Below are 20000 nucleotides of genomic sequence, written 5' to 3'. Positions count from 1 at the left end.
CAATAGACGAAAATAACTCTCATCAGTCTGAAATTCACAATTTATACGCCATTGTCGCTTTGTCACGTGACGAGTTTTCATTTGGATACTTTCGGATCAACCTTGACATTTTATGCTGAAATTGTAAACATTACTTTCGTTTTCTAAAATCTAATATTTGTGATTAATAACTTACGTCTGGTGGATTATAAGACTAATTTCAGTGTGAATCAGGTAGTTTTGAATAATATTTACTTTGAGTTTGTATTTACACTACAATTTGTTTACAAAACAACCCAGAATAATCTAAAGTACCGGGAAATGTCATTCTGAATTTGAAAACACTTGAGATCATGGTATGTTACTAAAAATAGAAATAACGTCATATGACTGTAAAAAACTCGGGAGATTCGCATTTCAAGAAAGTCTGTCACATCGCTGTTTTATCGATATGTAAGTGCAGAAAAGATAAAATTTAAATGTTTAAGATAGTATTTTGTGAAGGAATATATCAGTTAAATGTGAAAAATGTCAATCTTTCCGATCAAGTGGTTGATTTGGGCCAATAACTGCATTTAAAAGCTGTTTTGGACCAGTCTTTGTTAACTGTCAACTTTTCGGGAATTTCTAGTTGACTTTCCTAATGGGGTTGGTCCATAACTATGAAGTCGCGCCAGTCAGCGTGCACTAGGTCTCTTCCGGGGGATAACTCTTGTGCGTCCGAAAGGGGCCCTTAAAGGGGCATACCCACTCACTGGGAAATGGCGCATACGAGAAATAGGCTAAATAGGCTGCATGCACGGGGCCGACCGTAATTAAAACTCCCGACCGAAACTAGTTCAGCCCGATAGGCAGTCGACGGCTGGTCAGCGTGCACTAGGTCTCTTCCGGGGGATAACTCTTGTTCGTCCGAAAGGGGCCCTTAAAGGGGCATACCCACTCACAGGCAAAAATGTCGCGTAATAGGCTAAATAGGTTGCACCTGGCTCCGATCCTAATTAAAACTCCCGGCCGAAACTAGGTCAGCCCGACAGGCATTTGACGGCTGGTCAGCGTGCACTAGGTCTCTTTCGGGGGATAACTCTTGTTCGTCCGAAAGGGGCCCTTAAAGGGGCATACCCGCTCACTGGGAAATGACGCATACGAGAAATAGGCTAAATAGGCTGCATGCACGGGGCCGACCGTAATTAAAACTCCCTGCCGAAACTAGTTCAGCCCGATAGGCAGTCGACGGCTGGTCAGCGTGCACTAGGTCTCTTCCGGGGGATAACTCTTGTTCGTCCGAAAGGGGCCCTTAAAGGGGCATACCCACTCACAGGCAAAAATGTCGCGTAATAGGCTAAATAGGTTGCACCTGGCTCCGATCCTAATTAAAACTCCCGGCCGAAACTAGGTCAGCCCGACAGGCATTTGACGGCTGGTCAGCGTGCACTAGGTCTCTTCCGGGGGATAACTCTTGTTCGTCCGAAAGGGGCCCTTAAAGGGGCATACCCGCTCACTGGGAAATGACGCATACGAGAAATAGGCTAAATAGGCTGCATGCACGGGGCCGACCGTAATTAAAACTCCCGGCCAAAACTAGTTCAGCCCGATAGGCAGTCGACGGCTGGTCAGCGTGCACTAGGTCTTTTCCGGGGGATAACTCTTGTTCGTCCGAAAGGGGCCCTTAAAGGGGCATACCCACTCACAGGCAAAAATGTCGCGTAATAGGCTAAATAGGTTGCACCTGGCTCCGATCCTAATTAGACTCCCGGCCGAAACTAGGTCAGCCCGACAGGCATTTGACGGCTGGTCAGCGTGCACTAGGTCTCTTCCGGGGGATAACTCTTGTTCGTCCGAAAGGGGCCCATAAAGGGGCATATTCGCTCACTGGGAAATGACGCATACGAGAAATAGGCTAAATAGGCTGCATGCACGGGGCCGACCGTAATTAAAACTCCCGGCCGAAACTAGTTCAGCCCGATAGGCAGTCGACGGCTGGTCAGCGTGCACTAGGTCTCTTCCGGGGGATAACTCTTGTTCGTCCGAAAGGGGCCCTTAAAGGGGCATACCCACTCACAGGCAAAAATGTCGCGTCATAGGCTAAATAGGTTGCACCTGGCTCCGATCCTAATTAAAACTCCCGGCCGAAACTAGGTCAGCCCGACAGGCATTTGAAGGCTGGTCAGCGTGCACTAGGTCTCTTCCGGGGGATAACTCTTGTTCGTCCGAAAGGGGCCCTTAAAGGGGCATACCCGCTCACTGGGAAATGACGCATACGAGAAATAGGCTAAATAGGCTGCATGCACGGGGCCGACCGTAATTAAAACTCCCGGCCGAAACTAGTTTAGCCCGATAGGCAGTCGACGGCTGGTCAGCGTGCACTAGGTCTCTTCCGGGGGATAACTCTTGTTCGTCCGAAAGGGGCCCTTAAAGGGGCATACCCACTCACAGGCAAAAATGTCGCGTAATAGGCTAAATAGGTTGCACCTGGCTCCGATCCTAATTAAACTCCCGGCCGAAACTAGGTCAGCCCGACAGGCATTTGACGGCTGGTCAGCGTGCACTAGGTCTCTTCCGGGGGATAACTCTTGTTCGTCCGAAAGGGGCCCATAAAGGGGCATATTCGCTCACTGGGAAATGACGCATACGAGAAATAGGCTAAATAGGCTGCATGCACGGGGCCGACCGTAATTAAAACTCCCGGCCGAAACTAGTTCAGCCCGATAGGCAGTCGACGGCTGGTCAGCGTGCACTAGGTCTCTTCCGGGGGATAACTCTTGTTCGTCCGAAAGGGGCCCTTAAAGGGGCATACACTCACAGGCAAAAATGTCGCGTCATAGGCTAAATAGGTTGCACCTGGCTCCGATCCTAATTAAAACTCCCGGCCGAAACTAGGTCAGCCCGACAGGCATTTGAAGGCTGGTCAGCGTGCACTAGGTCTCTTCCGGGGGATAACTCTTGTTCGTCCGAAAGGGGCCCTTAAAGGGGCATACCCGCTCACTGGGAAATGACGCATACGAGAAATAGGCTAAATAGGCTGCATGCACGGGGCCGACCGTAATTAAAACTCCCGGCCGAAACTAGTTCAGCCCGATAGGCAGTCGACGGCTGGTCAGCGTGCACTAGGTCTCTTCCGGGGGGATAACTCTTGTTTGTCCGAAAGGGGCCCTTAAAGGGGCATACCCGCTCACAGGCAAAAATGTCGCGTAATAGGCTAAATAGTTTGCACCTGGCTCCGATCCTAATTAAAACTCCCGGCCGAAACTAGGTCAGCCCGACAGGCATTTTACGGCTGGTCAGCGTGCACTAGGTCTCTTCCGGGGGATAACTCTTGTTCGTCCGAAAGGGGCCCTTAAAGGGGCATACCCGCTCACTTGGAAATGACGCATACGAGAAATAGGCTAAATAGGCTGCATGCACGGGGCCGACCGTAATTAAAACTCCCGGCCGAAACTAGTTCAGCCCGATAGGCAGTCGACGGCTGGTCAGCGTGCACTAGGTCTCTTCCGGGGGATAACTCTTGTTCGTCCGAAAGGGGCCCTTAAAGGGGCATACCCACTCACAGGCAAAAATGTCGCGTAATAGGCTAAATAGGTTGCACCTGGCTCCGATCCTAATTAAAACTCCCGGCCGAAACTAGGTCAGCCCGACAGGCATTTGGAGGCTGGTCAGCGTGCACTAGGTCTCTTCCGGGGGATAACTCTTGTTCGTCCGAAAGGGGCCCTTAAAGGGGCATACCCGCTCACTGGGAAATGACGCATACGAGAAATAGGCTAAATAGGCTGCATGCACGGGGCCGACCGTAATTAAAACTCCCGGCCGAAACTAGTTCAGCCCGATAGGCAGTCGACGGCTGGTCAGCGTGCACTAGGTCTCTTCCGGGGGATAACTCTTGTTCGTCCGAAAGGGGCCCTTAAAGGGGCATACCCACTCACAGGCAAAAATGTCGCGTAATAGGCTAAATAGGTTGCACCTGGCTCCGATCCTAATTAAAACTCCCGGCCGAAACTAGGTCAGCCCGACAGGCATTTGACGGCTGGTCAGCGTGCACTAGGTCTCTTCCGGGGGATAACTCTTGTTCGTCCGAAAGGGGCCCTTAAAGGGGCATACCCGCTCACTGGGAAATGACGCATACGAAAAATAGGCTAAATAGGCTGCATGCACGGGGCCGACCGTAATAAAAACTCCCGGCCGAAACTAGTTCAGCCCGATAGGCAGTCGACGGCTGGTCAGCGTGCACTAGGTCTCTTCCGGGGGATAACTCTTGTTCGTCCGAAAGGGGCCCTTAAAGGGGCATACCCACTCACAGGCAAAAATGTCGCGTAATAGGCTAAATAGGTTGCACCTGGCTCCGATCCTAATTAAAACTCCCGGCCGAAACTAAGTCAGCCCGACAGGCATTTGACGGCTGGTCAGCGTGCACTAGGTCTCTTCCGGGGGATAACTCTTGTTCGTCCGAAAGGGGCCCTTAAAGGGGCATACCCGCTCACTGGGAAATGACGCATACGAGAAATAGGCTAAATAGGCTGCATGCACGGGGCCGACCGTAATTAAAACTCCCGTCCGAAACTAGTTCAGCCCGATAGGCAGTCGACGGCTGGTCAGCTTGCACTAGGTCTCTTCCGGGGGATAACTCTTGTTCGTCCGAAAGGGGCCCTTAAAGGGGCATACCCACTCACAGGCAAAAATGTCGCGTAATAGGCTAAATAGGTTGCACCTGGCTCCGAACCGTTATTAAAACTCCCGGCCGAAACTAGGTTAGCCCGACAGGCATTTGACGGCTGGTCAGCGTGCACTAGGTCTCTTCCGGGGGATAACTCTTGTTCGTCCGAAAGGGGCCCTTAAAGGGGCATACCCACTCACAGGCAAAAATGTCGCGTAATAGGCTAAATAGGTTGCACCTGGCTCCGATCCTAATTAAAACTCCCATGCCGAAACTAGGTCAGCCCGACAGGCATTCGACGGCTGGTCAGCTTGCACTAGGTCTCTTCCGGGGGATAACTCTTGTTCGTTGTTTGTTTCAACTTATGTATTAAATAGGCTAAATAGTCTTAATAGGCTGAAAATGCTGTTAAATAGGCTTAACAAGCTAATTAGGATGTACCGTATGTTTCAACATTTGTACTAAACTAACTAAATAGGTTGAAAAGGCTGTTAAATATGATAAATAGGCTAAATACGATGTATGTTTCAAGCTATGGCTAAATAGGCTGAAAAAAATGTTAAATAGGCTAAACAGGCTAAATACGATGTATGTTTCAACCTATGTTCTAAACTTTCTTAATAGGCTGAAAAGGCTGTTAAATATGCTAAATACGCTAAATAGGATGTATGTTTCAACCTATATACTAAATAGGCTAAATAGGCTGTGAAATAGGCTAAATCGGCTAAATAGGATGCATGTTTCAACCTATGTACTAAATAGGCTAAATAGGCTAAATAGGCTGAAAATGCTGTTAACTATGTACTTCATAGGCTAAATAGGCTGAAAATGCTGTTAAATATGATAAATAGGCTAAATAGGATGTATGTTTCAACCTATGTACTCAATAGGCTAAATAGGCTAAAAAGGCTGTTAGATAGGCTAAATAGGCTAAATGGGATGTATGTTTCAACCTATATACTAAATAGGCTAAATAGTCTAAAAAGTCTGAAAATGCTGTTAAATAGGCTAAATAGGCTAATTAGGCAAATGAGGATGTATGTTTCAACCTATATATTAAATAGCCTACATAGGCTAAAAAGGATGTTTCAACCTATGTACTAAATAGGCTAAATAGGCTTAATAGGCTGAAAATGCTGTTAACTATGTACTAAATAGGCTAAATAGGCTGAAAATGCTGTTAAATAGGCTAAATATGCTAAATAGGATGTATGTTTCAACCTATGTACTAAATAGGCTAAATAGGCTGAAAAGGCTGTTAAATAGGCTAAATAGGCTAAAATAGGCTAAATAGGATAAACAGGCTTAAAATTCTGTTAAATAGGCTAAAAAGGTTAAATAGGCTAAATAGGATGTATGTTTCAATCTATTTACTAAATAGGCTAAATGGGCTAAAATAGGCTAAAAAGGCTGAAGAGGCTGTTAAATTGGCTAAATAGGCTAAATAGGCTAACTTCACACACGTTCAAAAATCATAAAAAGCGACATTTAAAGTTATGGTAGCCAGAACTAGTTTATAACATGTCTTTGTATGGTAAATGTAAAGCTCAATTGTTAATACAGTCGACGTAATTTCGGAAGATGCAATACTCGAGGGGTTTTGATCAGGACAATTGTTAGTCATAACCTTTAAAATACATAATTGGGATGACTAGCGCAGGAATCGGGCCATGAGATGGCGTTATTAAGATCGGGTGGGGCAGGGACGCTGCGCAGAGGGTACGTATAAGTGGGACTTGGGACAATATGCTGGGATGCCTTAGAGACAAAATTGGAACAATCGGCGGGCTTGAGAAAATATGCTGAGCGGCCGTGTAGACAACTGGCAACAATAAGCCGGGTGGACGAAGGGACAGCATTGGCAGAAAGTGAGTCTACGGCGTGTCGTTAGAGTTGATCAAACGTGCAGTCCATACTAACAATGCCCCTCGCCCTTTGTGATGCGAATCAAATGGCCATGATATAACGATAGAAGTATTAACATACTGTAGATAATTGCATGCTTTGGCAACTGATTGAAACACAAACACAATTCTAAGGAAAAGACTGATCTTGACTGTCGATCTTATTGATCCAAGAACAAAATTTAGCTAGAATTAGATATATATATATAAATATATATATATATATATATATATATATATATATATATATATATATATATATATATATATAAACACATAGATGGCCTGAAAATATGTACTTAAAATTTTGACAAAAACATAATGGAATAAAATATATGATATAATTTGTTAACTGAATACTTTGTGTATTTGTGTTTTTGTTTTCGGGCTACAATAAACCGTCCTTAATCATGCTAAATATATATTATCTCAATATAACATATCGTTATTATAACAAATAACAAAGTGAGCGGGCTGTTTTCGTATCCTACGGGCCTATATGATCATAACAGCCCGGGGCGGAATTTCAATATCTCAAAACAATCGGAGAAAGCAACTACAACAGAACAAAATGGAATCCATATTGATTATTTTGCCATCTGTGAAAAATAAGATAAGTAAAAAACAACGAAGAGATCGGAAGAATAAATTTTAGCGTACCATACACTAAAACTAATGTAAACTTCGATTTCAATCGAAAAGGTAGATTAAATCGATTACGCTATTTGATAATTTAACGTGTCTTTAAAAACAAATTAATAAACTACACCCCAATAAGAATTTGAATCTAATGCTTATATCAATACCAATACAATTACACCGATATGTACTTCCATTTTTTGATTTGCTGTTAATTAATCTAAATGTAATTAATAGCACACAATTTGGAAGCGTTTCTATCAAATTCTAACCAAAAAAACGATTTACAAAATTGAATGACTGGTCAGAACATTTCAGTTTTATTCTATTTTAAGTTTTCAATCATTCATTGAAGGAAAATAACCCGAAAACAATTTTGGATTGGTTCGATGATTTAAATTAAAACACTGCTACAAAAAACACGATCGAATGTTGTCTCGTTTAACTGATGTGTTTCGTCATACAATTTACGGCACACAAGAAAATTATAGCTCGTATATTGTTGAGTGAAAGTAAAAGTGAAGAAATTTGGTTCCGAAATAAATAAAAGACAGAACGACCAAAACAGATCAATTATAAATAAGATAGCAGGATCGCTCAAATATATATTTGACGCTTACCGTGTAACGGCTCTCGGGCCTAAGACCTTTTGAACGATCAATCGGCAGAGGGTCGATGATTGAAGACGTCTGGCCCAGCTTCGCCTTATATATGTGCCTAAATATAGTGTTTTTATTTGTAATTGACATCCGATACCACGTCATGTATTGAACTTCAAAAAATTATGTAATCAGTTCCTCTTGACTTGGTCGATCCACAGTTCAATGCCTATAGACGAGGCCTTTTTTGAAGTAGTCTAAATTATCGCTTGCTTTACCAGAGCTTGATTTCTGCAATATATCGTCTTTTGATCCAGAGCGGTAAATGGTATTTAACATTGCTGTGTCCTTCGTCAATATATACATGTAAGTCATTATGTCATTATATCGGATCCATTCGTCAAAATATTATGGCAAACCATCCTTACATGAAATCAACAAACCAATATATAATGCAGCTTTAACCTTATATTAAGTCAGAATGGCATAATAGTAGGTGTCTTTGTCAATATAATGTACAGTCATCCTTCTATTGGTTCAATTAACAATATAACATACTGATGTGACCACATATTAAGTGAATCTGTCATTATATAAGTTTCCATATGCCGATGTTACCTTATTTTATGTCAAACCACACTTATATTGAAATTTGAAAACATTGCAGTTTATTAAAAGAACTTACCACAAAGCCCGAAGCCGAAAAACACAATTCAAAGCGCTATAAAGTATTTCAGTTAAAAAAAAACAAGTAACTTTTACAGTGTTATCTCGTTTATCACAACATCTATTTAAGATTTCGAGTTTTTAGTTGTTATATTGTTTTATATGTAAAATCGAAGAAATTAATTATGCATGCTTTTTTTAAGACCCAGTTATTTTATATTCTTTAGATTTTGCCTTAACTTCATGCGTTTTAAAGCAAAGTAATAGTGTTATTCGTTTATTTCTTTTTCGAACCGGGGGTAATAACATCACAAATGACTCCGTTATTTATAGTTTGTCTATTGGAAGAATATTTATGGTCATTAATAAATACATTCACTTGTTGTTGAATAATAGAAGAACGGGTCCCGTGCCATATTTGCTATGTTTTTCTTGACGTAGTACAAGATATGCACGAGCAACCTTCGCCTAGGTCAATTACTTATCGAGATATACAACACACTAACACTCATTTACAATTCAGAACTACGAGAGTAAAACCAGTAGCAACACGATGTATAGGGTTTACGTGTGTTTTCTTGTGTTGGCAATAACAGGCCTTTGTAAGTATTTCATTTCAAATGTTGTAACATAATTTGAGTATGTTTTTAGAAATACGCTCTAAATATTTAAAAGTTTTTTACAATTTTATCCAACTATGTATAAAATATAATGTCGGACAAAATTGCAGACATTGCAAGGTGTACAACAAACACCGTCTCTATGCAGCTAATTTAAAGCATAAAGCATTTAATAGTGTGCTTTGTAGGTTTCTTTTATAATCATTTCGTAGTTCAAGTATTACACAAGACCATTTTATATCAAAACTTAAGATTCTAAAGAATTTTTTTATTGTTACTGATTATGAAGTATGATGTTTAAAATCCAAGATTGTAATAACATGTGTGTGGCGTATGTTTCTTAAAATATTTCAATGATAATTCCATGAATCATTACATGTACTTTAGTATTATCATGTTTAATCGATATGCTGCTATATTACTCATGATTGAAGCCTGAGTCATTTAGAACGTAATAAATTTCGAGAAATAAGGCAACAAACATATTTTCACATTTAAATAATAATTGCTCAAATGTTTAAATGTGTTTAATGATAGCTACGACCCATGGGCACTATTATTTTATATGAAAAATTATATGTGTGTTACACATTTAATGAAGTTGTCAAGTTTTGTCCGCCTAGAATGCGATTAAGATATCTTAAGACTAATATTGATATACTGCTTTCAACAATCTGAAGTATACACATGGATCTGGTCTGAGAAAACGGACTTTATTCATGTCCATAACAAGTCGTCTCAGATTTGCTTGTGTATGCAGCACATGTTTCATTCCGCTTTTCTGTCATTTTTTCGTCAAATGTAGTCTTTTAAGAGAAAAAAACTGTTTGGGCGAACTTGTCGTCCCTGATAAGCGTATGCGACACACAGGCTGATCAGGGACGACACTTTACGCACATGAATTAAACCCCGTTTTCGCAGAGTTACGCTCATGTGTCAATCAAATTAACAAACTGACGGTGATACGTCGTGACACACCCACACCTTTTTATAGGACCGTTATCAGAAAATAGAACAGTCCGCCAAAGTGTATCTGTATAAAGCTAACGTGATCAAAGTGTGCTTTGCACCATTATACCAACATATTACGCTCTTATGGTTTGTATCAAAACCACTTTGTTTTCAGTCGTTTAACAGTTTTCACTGTAAAATTGTTTCAACGGTCCAAATTAAAATCGCCGTTATTGCTACCCACTTAATATAGTGGATTTATTGATGACCAATTCAAATAAAATGAAATGCCGCTGTGATTGCTTGCGTAACATATGCGCATGTATTCATACAAACTATACAATATCATTCCGGTTTAAGTATGATGATGCGTCTGAAATGTACAATACACTGCTAAGTTACGTTGGGTTTACTCCTAGGGACTGTTTTACTTGCGTATGTTCGAATGTCCGTCTAACGTTAAAATAATTGTCCATATCTACGAATGACTTTCGGATTTTTAGTCGTCTTATATCCGTTGTCATTTAAATAATAATCGTTATATCTTGTTTATTCCAGGGGCCATGCCTTTTGGTGACTTCGGTGACTACCCATTTCACATGGGATTAGGAATGGGTATGGGAATGCCGGGGATGGGGATTCCGGGGATGGGGATGCCCGGCTATGCCATGGGCATGGGCGCCTATAATCCTTTAATGGGCTCATCCTTTGGCGGAATGAACCCGTGGATGATGAACGCTATGTGGAGCAAATAATGCCTGGACATCCGAAAAACAACGAGCCCTTAATTGTGAAGTTATGTGATTTTTCGTCAATGCTGACAACAGATCATTGAAAACGTTGCAACATTGTTATAAAGGTTTCCATATGTTATAATACATTATTCATTGAAGTATTGGGTGTTTACATTTAAAGTGCTAACTATTTACAATCGCTATGTTTTGTTTAGGTTTATGAACGCTATCATATAAATGTGTGTTACTTGTTTAGAAATATATGCAATATGATACACATTTATTAATATAAAAATATCTTCAGTATACATTTAGTTGTTGTTGTTCGTTCAACTTTACCCTCTATGAGCATACTACTTAAGGTATCTTGATAACTGAATAAAGCAGGTCTAGACCATTTATTATAATAGTCAAAGCACATAAATTTACAAATTTAACCGTAAAACAAATGACCACGCGAAGAAATTTCAAACAAAGCTTTTAATAACACGGCAATTACGGTTAGATGTTAAAGACGTTTACATTTTTTATTTGCATAATTTACGTTCACTTCGTTGCAAACAAACGTAACCATTAATAAGACTAATGGAATTTTAAGGGACTGTTTTCGTCCCGATGTTAATGTCGTTAATTATCGCTTGCATTACAGATGAAGCACTCGCCATGATTAATATTATTAAACTGCCTTTAACCTCTGATGCCTCGCTGTGACCGTCCCGAAGAGTTGAAACTGGGTTTCATAACTGATATAATGAATGTTTATGTTGGTCTGTACGCCTTGTTTTGAATAGGTAGTTAATCATTTACCTTTATAACAATTCCTTTCTTGAATTCCTTTATTACTTTAACAAACTTTGACCGCATTGTTAGTCACGTGTGGGCGCATTTAAATAGGGGTTAATTACTTATATACTTGACATCACACGTGTAAACACCCTGCACCTACGTGGGTTATAGTAACAGCTGCATTTTACAATGAAAGGCTAACTCTCTTTTTGGAAAGACCTTTTAAGAAAATAATTTAATATTTACAACAAGATGCTTACGTTTGTATTTATTGGTATTTATAAATATTCGGAATCGCCGGCTAAGCATTAACATTACAAATAGTCGCAACACACAAAACAACACAAATCTAAGGATGTAGTTTTGTCGCCATGCCGAGACATGTTTTACGCCGTTTTATACCCTTTATAACTTGTGTTTAATTTTTTAATTGACGCTCACTTTCCAGCCATATCAGTAAACATGTGATAAGCGTTTAATTTGTATTAAAATGTGCTTTATATCTCGACTTTACTCACCGCAAATTTTCTTAATGGAGCTTTAATTAGGTTATCCCGCTAAGAAATTCCGCAGCGAGTACAGTCGATATAAAGAGCGAATATCAACACGAAATAAACGCTTGTAACTTTCTTGCTGATATAGCTGAAAAGTGAGCGACATAAAAAACAAATAAATTTACAAGTAATAAAGGGTATAAAACGGCGAAAAATATCTGCCTAGCCATGGACGTCGCCATCTTGACTATCACGCGATTAACCCCTCTGTGAATGCAAGAAATATATATTTCAGATTGTGAACGATTCTGTTCATGTACTTAAAACATGTAAAGGAATAAAGGCATTGTCCAGATGTAAAAGGAAACATATCATAAGCAATTACATTTCTGAAACCAGAAGTTAAAAGAAAGTAACTTTTTTTCAAGCGCGTCTGTTCTTATACTTATAGTTATAGAGGTAAATGTCGCGCATTCTACAGAAATATGTTAAATGTGTAACGCATGCTGCTGTCAATCTTGCTTAGGTTCATAATAACTCGATGTGAACTAAATATACACTATGCTTCGTACGAACGGAACGCTGTCAAACCTGTGTAAGACATTTAAAATATTAAGTTGTCAAAAGAGCGAAAGGCAGGTAATCGGTAATTCAGGTAATTCACCAGATTGTACAATAGTATTTAAACATGAATTTCATTAAAACTCATCATTATCAACATCGGTTATTTAAAGGAACACCTACAAAAAAAAAAAAAAAAAAATTAAATACATGATTATATATTTTTACAAATAATTTACTCATGGCTGTGGTTAATGGAATAAAGTTGCTTCAAAAGCATTATAAGCTTGGTAAACGTTAATTACTAATCAAAATTAACACGTGCGTTGAAAACATACATTATTTGTATGAAACTATTGAAAGTCTAAATAACTCTATAAATATAATAACCCTATCAAACAAACAAAATAGCGCTGCTTGTATTTGTTTACCCAGAATTCGTCGATTCTACTATTATTTGAATTGTAAACGCAAATGTTATGGTTCACTTGATTGCATTTGATAATAATTAGTTTGTGCATACATGTAATGCTAATAACATGTTCAGTAAACGCTGGTAACAGAGTGCGTTTACGATTACGGACGAAAAAAGAGATATCAAACGCCCGTTTATACGAGAGACAAAAGTTGGATAACGTTGTCTTTTCTTATCTGTTAACTTATTAAGTTTAAGTCCAACAGTGCAGTTCCGGCAAAATACACGTTGTGATGGCCTGTAATTCAAACCAATTTTCATTGTACATTTTCTAAAGATTAAACGTATTACCGTGTCTTTTTATTATAGTTCAAAATGTGCATTGTCTCCACATAATGTTATTAGCGCAATCCTATTGGAATAGTCTCAATGTTTAGTGGAGAACTGCAATAAATATTTAGTAGATTTACCAGAAGACGACGATTTTTGTTAGCAGCAACTTGTATATTTTAGCCACGTTCTGAGAAAACTGGGTTTAATGCATGTGCGTAAAGAGTCGTCCCAGATTAGCATGTGCAGTCCGCACAGGCTAATCAGGGACCACACTTTTCGCTTTTATTGTATTTTTAGGTTCAACGAAGTCCCTCCTTACCGAAAATCAATGTTAGATGATAACGGTCGTCCCTGATTAGCCTGTGCGGACTGCACAGGCTAATCTGGGACGACACTTTTCGCACAAGCATTATGCCCAGTTTTCTCAGAACACGACTCGTTTGTAAAACAATCGTTAGATGTCATTGGCGTGGAAATGGGTGAAAATGTTCCAATCACTAATGCAAGAAGATCGATTTACTTTTTATAATTTCACCATACCACAACTTCTAAAGGGCCTCACGTTTCCATAATGTGCTGTGATTGTATGTTTCTGTATTGAGAATCAATTAATATTCGCTGAATCACACTAGATTTTCCAATGTGTAACCTAAGGTGAAATATATTCCACAAAGCACCCCAAAAACATATAAAAGTCTAGATTTTGACCGTTTTTTATATATATTTAAGTTCTTATTGCTTCGGCGGAGGTATCGTTTTTCAAAGCTTTTTTTAAAGGGGATGCGACCATTACAAAGTAAAAATCGATGAGCCAAAGAAAAAAAATACGCATTTTAAAATTGTGTTTTTAATTTTATTGATATTTGTTAATTTGTTTAATAAATAAGCAATTAGATTATAACGCAAACCGGTTCGATTGTCAATCTGCTAAAAGCATTTTTGAAAACAGAAATCTTAATTCCAGATCGTTTTTCTTGTAGTTCTCGACACTGAATACCGATACAAGACATCATTAGCTATGTTGTGCTAGTGCAATTTTTTAACTTTTGTCTACGCAAACTCACGATTTGTTTCTCAAACGAGGTTTAAGATTATTTACTTGTATCCGTACATAAAGCTGGAGTTGAGCGGACTATTTATAAAGAATACGTGCCAATTGTCATTTTAACGTCTGTTTATTTAGTGCAGAAAAGTGAGCATTAATCTAGCGACTTAACTGGTTTTGTCAAAGAATGCGTATTTTTCAATGACAACAGCTCTATATGGTACTGCAATTAGCACGAGGTGCGTGTTGAGTTCATGATTTTTGATAAATAAGACCACACAATATAAACTCTAGAATGTCAAGTTATGTATGTATGTATTTATTTTGACCTTGCGGTCAAGGATAACCCATGAAAGTGCAAGCACTTATTTCCAATGGGGTCCTTTGGTTTTGCTGAAGAGACAGCAAGCAGAAGAGACAGTATTGGGATACAAGGAATCCGGGTGCGATACCCTAGCTCTTTGCGAATAGATACCTCGGTTCTTTTACGTGCTCAGTGTATAGCACCGATACACGCGAGAATTACCTGGGTTTCATACCAGTACATCTCTAGTTGGGTGGGAAACACTTGAAGCATTTCTGAAATTTCCACTGCCCCGGCCGGGATTTGAACAGGGGACCTCTGGAATGGTAGACCAGAGTGTTACCACTCGACCACCGCACCACCCCGACCACCGCACCACCCTTAACTCATACAAACTATCACGGTAAACACTACTTCTATGTTACCAGTTATTATATGACTTCTACGACATTACATAAAATTAGCCTGATAATCGGACTATTACGGTGTGTGACATTACATAGAATTAGCCTGATAATCAGATTAATGCGGTATATGACATTACATTGAATTAGCCTGATAATCGGACTAATGCGGTATGTGACATGACATAGAATTATCATGATAGTCGGACTATATTGGTGTGTGACAATACAGAGCATGTGCACGCTAGTCGGACTATATCGGTATGTGACATTACAGAGAATTAGCATGAAAGTCAGACTTTATCATTATATGACAGTACAGATAATTAAAATGATAGTCAGACTATACTGGTATGTGACATTACAGAAAATTAACATGATAGTCGGACTATATCGGTATGTGACATAACTAAGAATTAGCATGGTGGTCGGGCTATGTCGGTGTTTGACATTTCATTGAATAAGAATGATAGTCAAACTATATCGGTATGTGACCTAACAGAGAATTATCATGGTAGTCAAACTATATCGGTATGTGAGAGAATTAGCATGGTTGTCAGTCTATACGGGCTGGCGACCTTATCGAGCATCTTCAATATAGCCAGACATTTCATTATACATGTTGTAGATTATATTTTGTTAATGTGTTTGTCACGAACGCTTTATAATTTAACGCTCCATGGCGCTTTACCAGCATAGACATGTTGAAACATGGATAAGAAAAACTTACATGTATTTAGCTAAAATAGATCGAATGCACTAAGAAACGTTATAATTATTATATTATATGTTATAATTTAAAATTGCTTGAAAGAAACCAAACACAATATAATTTAAAATAATGTAAACAAACATATAAATTAAAATATATAAATCACAAATTTATTTCAGTGAACGCTTATGATTTTGTTGAATATTTAATGCCGCATCAGCACGATTTTATGACATTTGATTAATACAACACCTGATGTTTTTCACGTTTGCTTTTATTGTCTTGACCATGTCGTCAATTAAAGTCAGATTCGCAAATCTTCACATAGGTCAATGATCGGTCGGGGTATAACTGGAATTTAAACAAACATTCACTTTCTGGTCAGACTAGAGTTCGAAAGCAGCCACAACATGATTTTTAGGATATGCGTATGCTTTCTACTTGTGGCAGTTGCAGGCTTTTGTAAGTATCATATTTTTATATTTTAGATGCATTTGCTTACTGAAATCAATATTTTAGGTATACACACGTACTTGTATTTGAGTGAATTTTACGAAATTAAAAATTTACGTAAGCCGCCTTTTCAACAGTAGTTAGATGCTCCATAACTTATATCGCAAGGTGCAGAAATAACAACGCTGTAAGCGCTTTAATGTTCATTATTTAAATATATTAAAAAACAGTTCGCAGATCAAGAATGAACACAATAATATTGGGTCAATCATTTATATTATGACGAGTTGATTAAGAGTCGCGAAAGTAGCCGCAAAACGCCGCCCGGCGGCAAAAATATTTTGATAAACAGCTTTACCGCATGAGTATGTATTCGGCAGTAACCAATGCTTATAATCAACACCGTCAGGCAGCTTTGCATTTTACAATTTTTATATACCAGATACGCTGATGTAAATAATACAAAATGGTAACTTAGACGCTTTTCATCGTTCTTGCCGCAAGCGCAAATAGGAGTTGTAATTCCATATATAACACTCATTAAAATTATTTTTTTTAACATATACTACTTAAATGAACTGTAAAAACAAGAACCTTGAACGGGGGATGAAATATTATCATAGAAGTATCGTAAGTGATCTTAACATTATAAATAGTCCTAGCTCTCAGTGTAAATATTACAAATAAACGGCTAAAGAAACGTGTATTAAATGATGACATATGAGTATATGACTGTGCTTTCATAACGGCATATTTAAGTATTTACTTTTCTGATTTGTGGATGAATTTTATGTATTGACTTATTTTATTAAATTATACATTTATGTATTAATCACCGCCGGAAATGACCAAATGTGGACGATATTTGGTCAGTTGACAATCGGGTCGCAATCAGATTGTTTTTTTTTTAATAAGATTTAGCCAATTTTTCTGGACCGTTATAATAGTAATGGCAACCTCCACGCAGAGTTTTTGTATTCCTTGCTCTCGTAAACAATTTGCGCATCACAATAACTTCCTAACAGATTTGGTAGGATTATATTTTGTTTAAGTATTACAATCAGTAAAGTAGTATCATTTTCATTTATATTTTCAAGTACGTGTATACGTTGGGCTCATGGTAAAAGAATGTTACCTAAATTAAAAAAGCAAAAATCACAACGGGAAAATTATTGTGCCACATGGCTCGGCTATCACCACGACGTTGGTTATGAAGGTGTGGATTTGATCCTGTGATGCTGGTTCCAAAGAAATCTCTGCGAATAACATTAAACGATCGATCGTGATTCTAACGTGGTACGTTTACGATAACGTACTAATTGGCCAGATTTTGAAGATTTATGGAAGCATCGACTCAATGCTATATTCGCAACTCGATTTTAAAAGCACTTGTATGCTGACTCATCAAACGCCAGCATTCCACGTTGTTAACGGTCAATTATAATAAAAACATTGGTTATAAACTATGCCGAAACCATTCTCTCACTGTTTGACTGACTGCTATATTTGTAAAGCGTGACTTAGTGTGTGCATCATTGTCACTCGGTACATCATTTTATTTATCGATATATCGGTGTTTCTATTTATTTTTAAGTATCCAACAATTACAATAACAGTGATGTTACTTCACATTTTTAAAGTATATATTAAAAATTAAGACAATTTTCAGCATGTTAAGGTGAAATCATCTTACTAATAATTGTACTTAATCTTGTAGTAAATGATTATGTTGAACGTCACTCAACATCCTTTTCCTTCCATTCAGTACATATAATACAATGAATACTATCGGCCAACTTTAATCAGTAAAACAATAATATGGCCATTAGTAAGAGTTCCTTAAAATGGAAAATACAAAATAAAGTGTTCTAACAATGCCATTGCAAACTTGAACAAACATTCAATAAAAAAGTTTTCATGGTTAACACAAGTATTCATTAAATACTTTTCCGCTTTCAGATGCGCAGCCTTTCGGTGACTTCGGAGACTACCCGTACAACATGGGTTTAGGGACGGGTCTGGGGATGGGGATGCCGATGGGTATCGGGATGGGGATGCCGATGGGTATGGGACTTGGGATGCCCGGCATGGGCGTCTACAATCCGTTACTGGCCTCATCCTTCAGAATGAATCCGTGGACGGCGCGAATGTTTAGTGAATAAACATCAATAGATACGAGATGTGGGACGTTGTGGGAACGTAATTGTGGCATCACTACATACAAGTTCGTCATACCAATGACGCAATGTACATGTAAATGTAAACTTTGAAATTCCTAAATAAATATCACATTTATCACATGTTTTCAAATGCTGTTTGTTGTTCTGTTGTTGTGAGTTAACTGTGTGGCTTGCATGTTCAAAGCTGGCCATATTAAAGTGAACATTCAAGCGATATTATTACAATAAATGAACAGTGATAGCGACCACAATACAGAATTGTGTCTGGTTATAAATAATGCGATGCAAAAATAAAATGAGCATTGCGCTGTAAAACAGGTTTAAAAAGACAGTCTGCACATACTTATCAGCGACGACAATTTCCGCTTTCAAACTTCTGTTTGCCCATCGCTGCATAACTGTCATATGCCACGACGTTTGAACGCAATTCATTATTTAATTACGCTTTAGACCCTGACGCACTATTTTCAAATATTATGAAAACGATTTACGAAAATACAAAAACATTCTGCTAACTGTGTGTGATATTAGGTCCTGACTGATAAAACACTTTCAACTCCACCCACATCTGAGATTATTGTGCCACTTTGCAATAGTTTGACCTGCCTATTTGATTAACAGTTTTGAAGTTGACAAAATCTAATAATACAAATAATTAACATACGTTTACAAGTTTTATCAACGTCACTGTTGAAAAAAAATAACATTAAGCTAATTTCGGAATCGACATTTTAAATGTTTACACTCTCTGTCCAACGTCGAATCCATTAATTGACCCTCGTCATGCGAAAATGAGCCTTATGACATACACGACCAGGGTCGCCTCAGATATGCATCTACATCCGTTTACTAAGATGAGGAGTTTTTAATGTCCACCAACGTGATCACGATGCCTTGCATGAGATCATGAAGCCTTGCATGAGATCACGAAGCCTTGCATGAGAGCACGAAGCCTTGCATGAGAGCACGAAGCCTTGCATGATTTCATAGCGTAATCTGCAGAGTGGACAGTGTCTGGTGTAAATCGCTAATTGTCTGTTGTATATTATTTTACATATTTGTAAAAAAGTATTTTTTTAATGTAAAATGGCATAATAATACAATAATTGGTTAGTAACTTTAGATATCATGTGATATCAGATTTTTCAAAATTAATTGCAAGTTTGAAATGAACACACGCCATTCACAAATATGAAGAGTGTGTCATAACGAAAGGGTAGAGCTTTTTTGCACTTTTTATCATCCTATTTATTTCATAGAGATAACATAGACAGAATAAAAACAACATGGCCTTTTTTGGACGTTCTGAAAGCATAGAAAGTATGATGAAAATGGCAGTGAGAACTGCATATATAGACGATTTGCATTCACCATCATCTTAAATAATATTGTTGAAATATCGAATACTATCACACCAGAATATAATTTCAAGATGAAAATTCACTCTACAAAACTTTGATTTTTGACACCATATCCAATTTCAAAATATGCAAGAAGATCATTGATGAAAACAAATAAATAATCAATCTGGGAGCAATACGTTGTACTCCGAATTAGGTAGTCATCAAGACAGCCC

At 38.4% G+C, this 20000-nt stretch overlaps 1 protein-coding gene and 1 long non-coding RNA gene across 2 annotated transcripts in view; one reads left to right on the top strand and one right to left on the bottom strand.

Moving 5' to 3' along the window:
• LOC127848165 (phospholipid scramblase 1-like) overlaps positions 1 to 20000 on the bottom strand; it is a 162459-nt gene that overhangs the window by 48777 nt on the left and 93682 nt on the right. The gene's annotated exons all lie outside the window — the stretch shown is intronic.
• On the top strand, positions 8930 to 11051 carry LOC127848182 (uncharacterized). Its single transcript, XR_008034397.1, has 2 exons — positions 8930 to 9034; positions 10562 to 11051. It is a non-coding gene; the product is annotated as an uncharacterized LOC127848182 (long non-coding RNA).

This window comes from Dreissena polymorpha, chromosome 10, assembly GCF_020536995.1.
Source record: "Dreissena polymorpha isolate Duluth1 chromosome 10, UMN_Dpol_1.0, whole genome shotgun sequence".
NCBI classification, from domain to species: domain Eukaryota; kingdom Metazoa; phylum Mollusca; class Bivalvia; order Myida; family Dreissenidae; genus Dreissena; species Dreissena polymorpha.
The sequence above is the reverse complement of the archived record's forward strand: the minus strand, read 5'-3'. Positions and strand labels throughout refer to the sequence as shown.